The 9679-nt window shown below is 41.2% G+C and overlaps 1 long non-coding RNA gene across 1 annotated transcript; it reads left to right on the forward strand.

The window, feature by feature from the left end:
- Positions 1 to 456: 456 nt before the first annotated feature.
- On the forward strand, positions 457 to 9377 carry LOC143435407 (uncharacterized). Its single transcript, XR_013105662.1, has 3 exons — positions 457 to 551; positions 3590 to 3653; positions 9024 to 9377. It is a non-coding gene; the product is annotated as an uncharacterized LOC143435407 (long non-coding RNA).
- Positions 9378 to 9679: the final 302 nt, after the last annotated feature.

Consider the following 9679-nt stretch of genomic DNA (forward strand, 5'->3'; position numbering starts at 1 on the left):
AACAGGACCCACACCCATGCGTGGGACACTACAGCCCCACAGGACAAAATAAAGAAAAAGAAAAAAGGAAATAAAACAAAAACAAACAACAAAATCCGGAAACAAAATTTTTAATTCATGCTTCTCTGGAAGGAAAAGGAGACAAAATAAATGGTAAAGCTAACCCAGAGTTGGTGGACACATTATCAGAGTTAACTCATTCCTCTCAGTAACTGCCTAACATCAATATGATTATTTTAGAGATTTGGGGACAGAGGAATGCAGAGATTGCATATCCCTGTCTCCAGGGGAATAGAAAAGTGTTTCTTAACCTGGAGAGAATCTACAAGAATCTACATTTTCTTTTGAGTAGAAAGGGCACATTCAGAGATACCGGTGATCTCTGAGGAAGTGAGGCAATGATGTCACTCCCCCATCCAGCCAATGGGAAAGCTGTGAATTGAAAGGAAGGCAGGAAGAGGTTGGAACACACCCAGCTAAGCCTTGTCTGTGTCAGTGAAGATGAGGAAGATTGCTGTTGCTGTTTGTTGAGAATTGTCAAGGCTTTGCCGGTACCAACCCTGTACTTTGTGGAGTTTTGTCTCATTTTAAGTTGGTTTAGTTTCTGAGATGCTGATAATTAAGACATGGCCTTGCACGTGCTAAGCAAATTCTCTGCACTGACCTGTTTTCCATCCTTGGCTCTCTCGTTCTCTCTCTCTCTCTCTCTCTCTCTCTCTCTCTCTCTCTCTCTCTCTGTCTCTCTCCTTCCTTCTCCTTTCTTTCTTTACATCCCTTCCTCTCTCCTTCCCTTCCTTCCTTCCTTCCTGCCTCCCTTCCTTCCTTCCTTCCTGCCTGCCTGCTTGCCTTTCTTCCCCTCCCTCCCTCTTTTCCCCTCTCCCTTCCTTTCTTCTTCCCTTCCTTCCTTTCTTGCATTTTTGCTTTTTGAGACAAGGTTTCTGTCTGTGCCCTGTAGAATCTCAAAGGGCTGCTATGCCCTGGCTGAGACTTTCCGTGTGCTGCTGTCTACAAACATTCTGCAGTTTTTCTAAAAACAAAACATCCCATTGAAAGATGATGCCCCAGGAAGGGAATTTACACTTGACATCCTATTGCCTCCTTCCCTCCCCCCCCCCCCGCTCCCCCCCCCCCCGCCCCCAGTTGAGTTCCTGTTTTTTCCTGAGTTTGTGTTTTTCCTTCCCTGGCTTTGTGTATATATTGAACCTGCCCAGTAAAAGCATTGACATTCTCTCACAGCGAATGACCTGAGTCTGAGTTTTTCTTTAATCCCCCAGACCTACATCCGAGCTCAGTACCGCGGGCAGTGCCAGCGCTGTCAGTGCCCAACCTGTTTTTCTTAGCCCAATGTCCTCTGGGTTCATCCAAGCAGCAACAAACAACATGACCCCAGAGCTCATTCTTTCCTGTGGGTATAATGTTCCATTGTGAACCCATGCTTCATTTACTCTATCCCATACCTGCTAGTCATCCCTTCCATTGATTCCTAGGCAGAATTGCTGGATTACATAGAGGGTTTTTGTTGTTGTCATTGCTTTTTGTTTGTTGAAGACAGGGTATCACTGTGTAACAGCCCTGGCCATCCTAGAACTCATCCTCCTGCCTCTGCACCCCCTTACCCCGCGGCGCCCCCCCCCCCAGTGCTGGGATTAAAGGTGTGTGCCACTACCACCTGGCTCATCCTTGGTTTCTTATGACAGAATTTCGAGCTGGACTTGAACTTGCTATGTAACCCAGGTTGGCCTGTAACTAGTGACCCTCCTTCTTCACCCTTTCACTACAGCAAATCCCCTTCCAATGTGTTTTAGGCCATATTTGGTATTTAACACCCTGTATGCATTACTAGATTTCATAAGGACAATGCCTTTCAATTATGGAGTTTACTTGGACAGTATTTATCTTCCATACTATCTTCCTCCCACCTCCCATTAGTCTCCTTGCTCCTCCAAGTCTCCCTCCCAGTTCCATACCATATGTGGATGTATGTGTTGTTCTGTATAGCTCCACCGAATCTAAGATTCACAAATGGGTGGAAACATATGGTACTTGTCTTTCTGCGTCTGGCTTGTTTGATTGGATATGATAATCATAAATTGCATCTGGTTTCCAGCAAACAACACAATTTCCTTGTTCTTTATGGTTAAATACATTGTATCCGTTCATCCATTGACAGATACCTTGGCTGACTCAGTAAGTTTCTTAGCATAGACAGTGATGAAATAAACACGAATGTATAGGTATCTCTGGGGCATGTTCACTTGTACTCCATTAAGTATATACTCTCAACTCACATCTAGTGAATCATATAGTAGTATTCTTGGCTTTTGGTTTGTTGAGGAGCTTCTATACTGATTTCCACAAGGGTTAGACTAACATAAATTTCTACAAGCAGTGTATTGTATAAGGGTATTTCCCTACATCATCACCAGTGTTTATTGTTATTTGTTTTCTCTTTCCTTGTTATCCTCTCTGGGGCAAGATGAAATCTCAATGTAACTTTAATTTGCATTTTCTTGATGGCTAAATATACTAAAAATGTTCATGTATTTATTAGTCATTCAGGCTTCATCTTTTGAGAATTCTGTTCATTTCTCTCACTCATGTATTGATTGGGTTGTTTAGATTTGGGTTTTGGGGTTCTTTATACGTTATTCACAATATTATAATAATCCTTTTGCAGATGTATCCTTTGCAATAAGGAGTTTGGTTTCTTATTTGCATGTGTGTAGGGAGGGGGAGAGTGCATGCATGGCACACTCTTGTGTGTAAAGGTCTGAGGTTGATATCAGGCGTCTTCCTGAATTGCTCTCCACTGAAGAGCTTGCCATTTCAGCTAGTGTGGTTAATAAGCTTGCTGTGGTGGTGAGCACTTTGACTTTAGCAGCTTCTCCTCTTCCTCCTCATCCTCCTCTTCCTCTTCCTCCTCCTCCTCCTCCTTCTTTGTATTAGAGTAATGTTGATTTAATTGAGGGAGTTTTGAAGAGCTTTCTGGCTTTCAAGTATTTTGGAGAATTTCAATAAATGTTGGTGTTAATTCATCTTAAATGTTTCATAAAATCTCTCAGTCAAGCCATTCTGGGCTTTTGTTTGGGGGAGATCATTACAACAATGAAGAAAAGATGGAGGAGGAGGAGGAGAAGAAGAGGAGGAGGAGGAGGAGGAGGAGGAGGAGAAGAAGAAGAAGAGGAGGAGGAGGAATATTATTTTTCTGTTCAGACTTTCATTTCTTTCAAGCTCAATCTTAGTAAGTTCTACATATTCAGAACTGTATTCATTTCTTTTAGATTTCCCACTTTGTCAACATATTGTTGCTCATAATAGTTCCTTATATTTTGTGATGTAAGTTACAATATATTCTTCACATATTTTTTTAACTTAGAACTAACACTTTTTGCTTGATTAAGCTCAAAGTACTGACTCAGTTTGCTTTTCAAAAAACTTTATTACTATGTAATATCATTGTTTAGAAACGTTTATTTCATCTTTAATTTTTGCAATTTTCCCCTTCCACTACTTTGGAATATGAGATCTTTTTCTTTTCTTTCCTGGTTTTTTGAGTTAGGTTGTTTATTTGACACTGCTCTCTCCTTAGAAGTGGGCTCCTCATGCTGACAGTTCCTGGTGCCTCGTTACTTTGGCTGGACCCCTGGGTTTTGGTAAGTTGTGTTTCCATGTTTGTTTCTATAAATTTCAAGATTTCCCTAGGATTCAGTGATTCATTGCATATCCAAGAGTATGTTGTTTATTTTTTTTTTTTACTGATGAAATTTCTAAAGTCATTCTTGCTTATTTGTGGGTTTTATTCCATGTGGTTAAAGAATATATGTGATACAGTTCTTCTTCTTTTTTTTTTTTCTTGAATCAGTAAAGACCTGATTCAAGGTCTTTTAGGTTGGCTCATATGCAAAACACCATACGATCCAACCTAAAAGAAGATTTTCTCTGCTGATAAGAAGTGTATGTATTCTGAAGCTGTTGGGTGAAGTGTTCTGTAAGCATCCATGAGGTTCATTTAGTCTGATATATTTTAGCACTGATATTTATTGACCTTTTTGTTGAAGTGATATGTCCAATGGTGAACGTGAGAGGCTGATAAAATCTCCCTTGCTCCAGAGTCATCAGAGCACCAACAACAAATCTAGGAAGCAGACAGGTAACACAGCCATCAACTCTTGGTCCTAGAAAGTAGCAGGCAGCCAATCCTGGGGAACCAACCCAGCCCTTAGTGGTTTAACTCACCAATGCTCCAAAGAAGCAGTTAGATAGCCCTACAGCCACAGAAGCAACCACATAGTCCCTCCTGAGAAGGATGTGTCATTTAGGCTCCAAGAAATATTTTGGAAGCCCTACCTATCCTTTAACAGCCCTAAGGAGCAGACAGTTTTGAAAAGATGGACCACTTACAGCCCAGAAACTACATGGATAGATGTGCTCACTCACTGTTATCTAGGAATGCAGCTTGGAATACCAACCTGAGAAGGCTGGCCTTCAGGGCCCTGCAGAGGCAGCTACATAGCTCCCAGACGTGGTAGACTCTATCCTAGACCCACTAGTATGGTTTGGCCCCAAGGAATCCTTTCCATGTTAACAGGTACCCTGCCTCTATTACCAAGATACAGTTCATTAAACCCACCAGTTCTACCTAAGAAATCTTCATAGCAGCTAGGGAATTTGATCCACAAACCCTGTGAGACAAGCAACTAAAAATCTACAGGCATTGCTGATGTTGGTTAGGCCTATAAAGTTATATCAAGCAGATAGTATGATAGCTAAATAGTCTTATCACTGAAGAAGGAGATGGAGTCCAAAAACCTTTCAGTTTGGATCCGAACACTAACCTAAGAAAATTCAATTTTTATAAAACATACATTAAAACATGAGTAATACTTAAACAGGAAAACTCAAGAAAGAAAATAAAAATGAATTGAAGCTACCAGAGACAAGATAGGGTTCAGCAAGAACTACAAATATAATCTAGAAAAGTTTGTGATATGTAAGGATTCTGGAGGACTGAGTCTAAAGAACTAGTTAGTTAAGTTTGTGTTCACTAAAGAAATTAGTGATTTTGAAACATGGCTATTTTACAAAAATCCCCATTCATAGAATTTTCTCAGGTTAGCTTTTCTTAAGTAGCCCAATTTTAAAAGTCATAAAATAAACAGCAGTGGAAAAACCAGCCAACCTTAGAAATACTAAAGGGGATTTGGGCCCAGCATAAAAATTGTCACTAGAATTTTTCCTGCTTATGACATGAATGCCAGGAAAACACCCTGTACACTACAGTTCACAAAACAGTGTGGTCAAAGAACATCGGGCAAATGCATTCACATTTTTATGGACATTAGCATTAAGGGCACTGAAGCAATGATTGCAGGTAAAGTACTGGGCGAGCTGTAGGGTGATGTTCTATAATTCCAGTGCAGAAGGCATGACAGGGGTCCCTGGAGCAAGCTGGCTAGTTAGCCTATACACATAGGTAAGCTCCAGGTTCAACTGAAAGATCCTTCCTCGATAAATAAAGCAGAGAAGCATCAAAGGAAACTCCTGATGTTGTCATCAGGCCTACACACACACACACACACACACACACACAAAAAGGGGGGAAAGTTACCAGGAAGAACTTGTACTACACTACCTGGCACTAGATGTTACAACTCCATAATAACTGAGTCACCATCCCTCCAACTCTCCCACACAAGGCATAGGAGAAGTCTGCACCTCACCTAGCCATCGCTTCCTCTGTTTTCTTCAAAGCCTCTGTAACAGTTCACACTTGCCCCTAGCTCTTGTTCTCTCTGGACGACCTGACAGGTTATCACAGGATGATGATGAAAGAAATCACACCCGAGTCCCCAAGTCACCAGTCACCCACTAGCTCACTCCCATTGAGTGTCCTTTGCTAACTGACAAGAACCATATCACCTGGACTCATCAAACATTCATGACTGTGGCCCCATTCATCCCAATTGGCTCCGATCTCAAGGACCAAGACCCACCATCTGTGTTGAACGTTTTTCTCCAGTGACTTCATGATATTGTAGAGTTTGAAAACCATTCTCTCATCTGTTTCCCCATTGATAGCTCTGCTTCTCAGGACACCCAGGCAGGTTTGCTGCCTTTAGCTGGCTAATGTTTTCTTTAGATAAGCCAAGAGGTTGAGAGCTTGAAATTGGGAAACCAGGTACCAGACATGGGGAATGCAGATGCAGAAAAGGAAGGATGAGGTCATGGGAGTGAGTCCTTACACCTTCTAAGTCAGTGATTCTCAAGACTCCTAGTGCTGTCACCCTTTAATACAGTTCCTCATGTTGCAGAGACCCCAACCACAAAATTTTCATTGCTACTTTATAACTGTAATTTTGTTATTGTCATGAATTGTGACACAAATATCTGATATGCAGGATATCTATGTGAGCACTGTAAAAGGGCCATTCAACCCCCAAAAGGGTAGTGACCCATAGGTTGAGAACTTACATGGGTTCCTGAACCACGTAAGCCAAGGAGGTAAGCAACTTCTTCAGACAGAATTTAAGCCTGTCGTTGGAGTGGATATCTAGGCTGTCTCTCAATGTGCTTGGTCTTCTCTCCTCCTCATTTGGCACCCCAAGATTACCCCTGTCCATACTATCCTATAAATTATAGCTCAAATTGATTCCCACACATTGAGGAGAATAGTGCACATGATGCTTACTGGGCATCCTTTTCCCATATTCCATTTGTCTGTCTGTCTGTTTGTCCCAGCTTTAGCGATGCTGTTTCTTTTTAACTTAGCATAGAAAGTAATGAATTTCATTATAATTTTTGTATGTATTTATCATTGCATTTTGCTCATATTTATGGTCCTCTGTTACCAGCTCTTGTCCTTTTTTCTGTCTACTGTGGTCCTCTTCCTCCTCTCAAATGGTATACCTCTGCTTTCACTTTATCCACATTTTATATAACACCATGGCACCTACATAACCCTGTATTCTTGAAAGCATATATTGCTGTGCATTGGCATCAAGGGTGGAGACTGATTTAAGGACACCCCCTGCCTACTACTGATACCAACATCTTCAAGTGTCTCGGTGCTTATATTAAACACTGTGTTTACATATAGCCTACGCACACCTCTCTGTGTACTTTGACTCATCTCTAGATGACAAGAGATACCTGATACAGTATAACTGCCATGTAAACAGTTATTATATGGATTATTTGGAGGTGATAACAAGATAGAAGTCCATACACATCCAGCAGAGGACTTCCTTTTTTTCCAAATGTAGTAGTATTTTAATTTGCAATTCAGTTGAATCCACAGAGGCAGAGTTTATCGTACAGAGGGCCAGCTGGACTGCTAAAATCCTCTCTCTGTGTGTCTGCATGTGTGTGCTTTCTGTAGGAATTTCAGATATTCAAACTCCTATATCATCCTAAACATGATGCACAAACTCTCCCCTCCCCCCATTTGGTGTGCATAGGAGTCACTTAGCGTGGATAACAGGTCTCAACCCTTTCCTTCTTAAGAATGAAGAGAAGTGGCTACCAGTGAAGATATAGTTCAAGGAAAATCCCCAGTATTTCCACAGGGAGTCACCAGGCTTTAGGAAAACTGACAGTGTTCCAGTATTATACAATAATTTTGCTGGTGTCACATAAGTATTCCGGTTGAGTCACTAGGATTTCTGTCACCTACCTGACAAAGTCCCATGCAAACACATCAGGTGCTTATGCCAGCTACAAAACACTCCCGCAAGTTCAGCAATGTTTTAAATACACTGGAGTTTAAATACAGGCCGTTGAGTAGTTTTTACAGCTCACACAGACATCCTGCATAAATCAGATATTTGTGTCACAATTCATGACAGTGACAAGATTACAGTTATAAAGTAGCAATGAAAATTTTATAGTTGGGGGGTCTCTGCAACATGAGGAACTGTATTAAAGGGTGACAGCACTAGGGGTCTTGAGAACCACTGACTTAGATGGTGTATGGACTTCTAAGGGACAATGCGATTTCCATACCGACCTGAAGAAGTCACAGAGAGTTCTAGTCTCCCAGAGCTTGCTTAGCATACAGACATGGCCGCCACACATCTTTAATGCCTGTGCCACTCTCTGTGGGCTGCGAGGCACAACTGCGTTACTAAATTGTAGGTCTCTGCCTCTCAGTTTTTGTTTCTCACTTAAGAACAATGTCAAGAGAACTCCCTTATTGTGCCACTACAGGGTAAGTTGTTCTACATAAAAACTAATAACAGGATGAGTCAAAATACAACAAGGAGCAACTGGCTGGAGCTTAACAAACTTAGCTTCAGGAGAATGGAAAATTTGAAGGAAGACACTTTTTTTTTTTTTTTTTTACGATGGGATAGCAAGCAGTTTTCATTTCTAAAATGAAGGCTTTAGTTTCTAAGCTAAGTTGCAACCCTATGATTTTAATGTGAATAATTTTAGCTTAAACATTTTTTCAGGGATTATTTGTAAACATTAGTGACTAATTCTCACATCATAGGTTTCCTACTTGCCTGTTACTAAGCTAGTCTATATACTGCAGGCGAAACCAAATGGAATGGATAACTCTGCTCTCTCTGACTCCTTAAGAACCATCTGCATGGCCACACCTAACCACGGGAGCCTGGAAATGCCTGTTTTACTAGTCCCAGTACAAATTACCTACCCCTGAGACTTCCCATCTCAATTTGTTATCGCTCGCCTCTCTCCTTGTGCACATATTATTTTTCTTCTCTCACAAATGCTATGAATTCCCCCCTCTCTCTGACCCCCGAACCCCAAACAAACTCTTCTAAAACCTGTCCTGACTGTACCTCACATGTGAAGCTCTGGAGATCCCAACTCCCTTGAGAAGGCTAGCCCTACTTTGGCCTGTGCTCAGAAAAGACCTAGAGTAGTTTCTGCAATTCATCTCTCTGCAATGCTTAGTCTTCCTGTCTCAGTTCAGAGATTGCAGGGTGGGAAGGCTGGTCTGGACTGTGGCTGACACCCAATGGCTGGTCCTCTGGTGCTCTCTTTCATTCTGTCCCCAGATGAACTTCTCAATGGAGGCTCTACCGTTGATGAAGCTCTTCACGCCACCATGGTTCGTAAAGTCTTTCACACTCAGATCTTTTGGAACCTGAAGGGATAACTCTTTGACTCAAAGATTTGAGTGAGTGAAGCCAGCACCAAGAACTGCCCTTAAAGAGTGTGATCTCTTTTTTGAAGTTTCTAAGTCATAGCTTTCCAGCTAAGGAGAGGTTGGGCCCTTCTACTCTCAGTTCCAATGGTGGAAAGCACAAAATGTTCTGGCTTTTGTTTCACACTTGTATCTTTCCTCCTTGTGACGCTTCAGAGCACTGAACTGCCATTCTAGGGACTGAGTTGGAAACTGGTTATCACACATGTATTTGTATTTGACAAGCACCACACCGCTCCAGACATTTAGAAGCACCAAAACCCAGCAATAACCAAGATGAATATTTTAATGAAATAATATAAAAATAAAAGCTGACATAAAAATTTCATGACAAACAAACATAAGGAAGGAATATAGAGGGGTGGTAAACATTGAAAAACTATGTGAATGACATTATAACATTTTCAACCTGACAAAAATGAAAAATATCTCAAGCCTGCACTCTCTGCTTCCAGACTTCTGATTATAAACAGAAGAAAACTGAAGAATTCATTTATTAATAAATTA

This window comes from Arvicanthis niloticus, chromosome 21 (assembly GCF_011762505.2).
Source record: "Arvicanthis niloticus isolate mArvNil1 chromosome 21, mArvNil1.pat.X, whole genome shotgun sequence".
NCBI lineage: Eukaryota > Metazoa > Chordata > Mammalia > Rodentia > Muridae > Arvicanthis > Arvicanthis niloticus.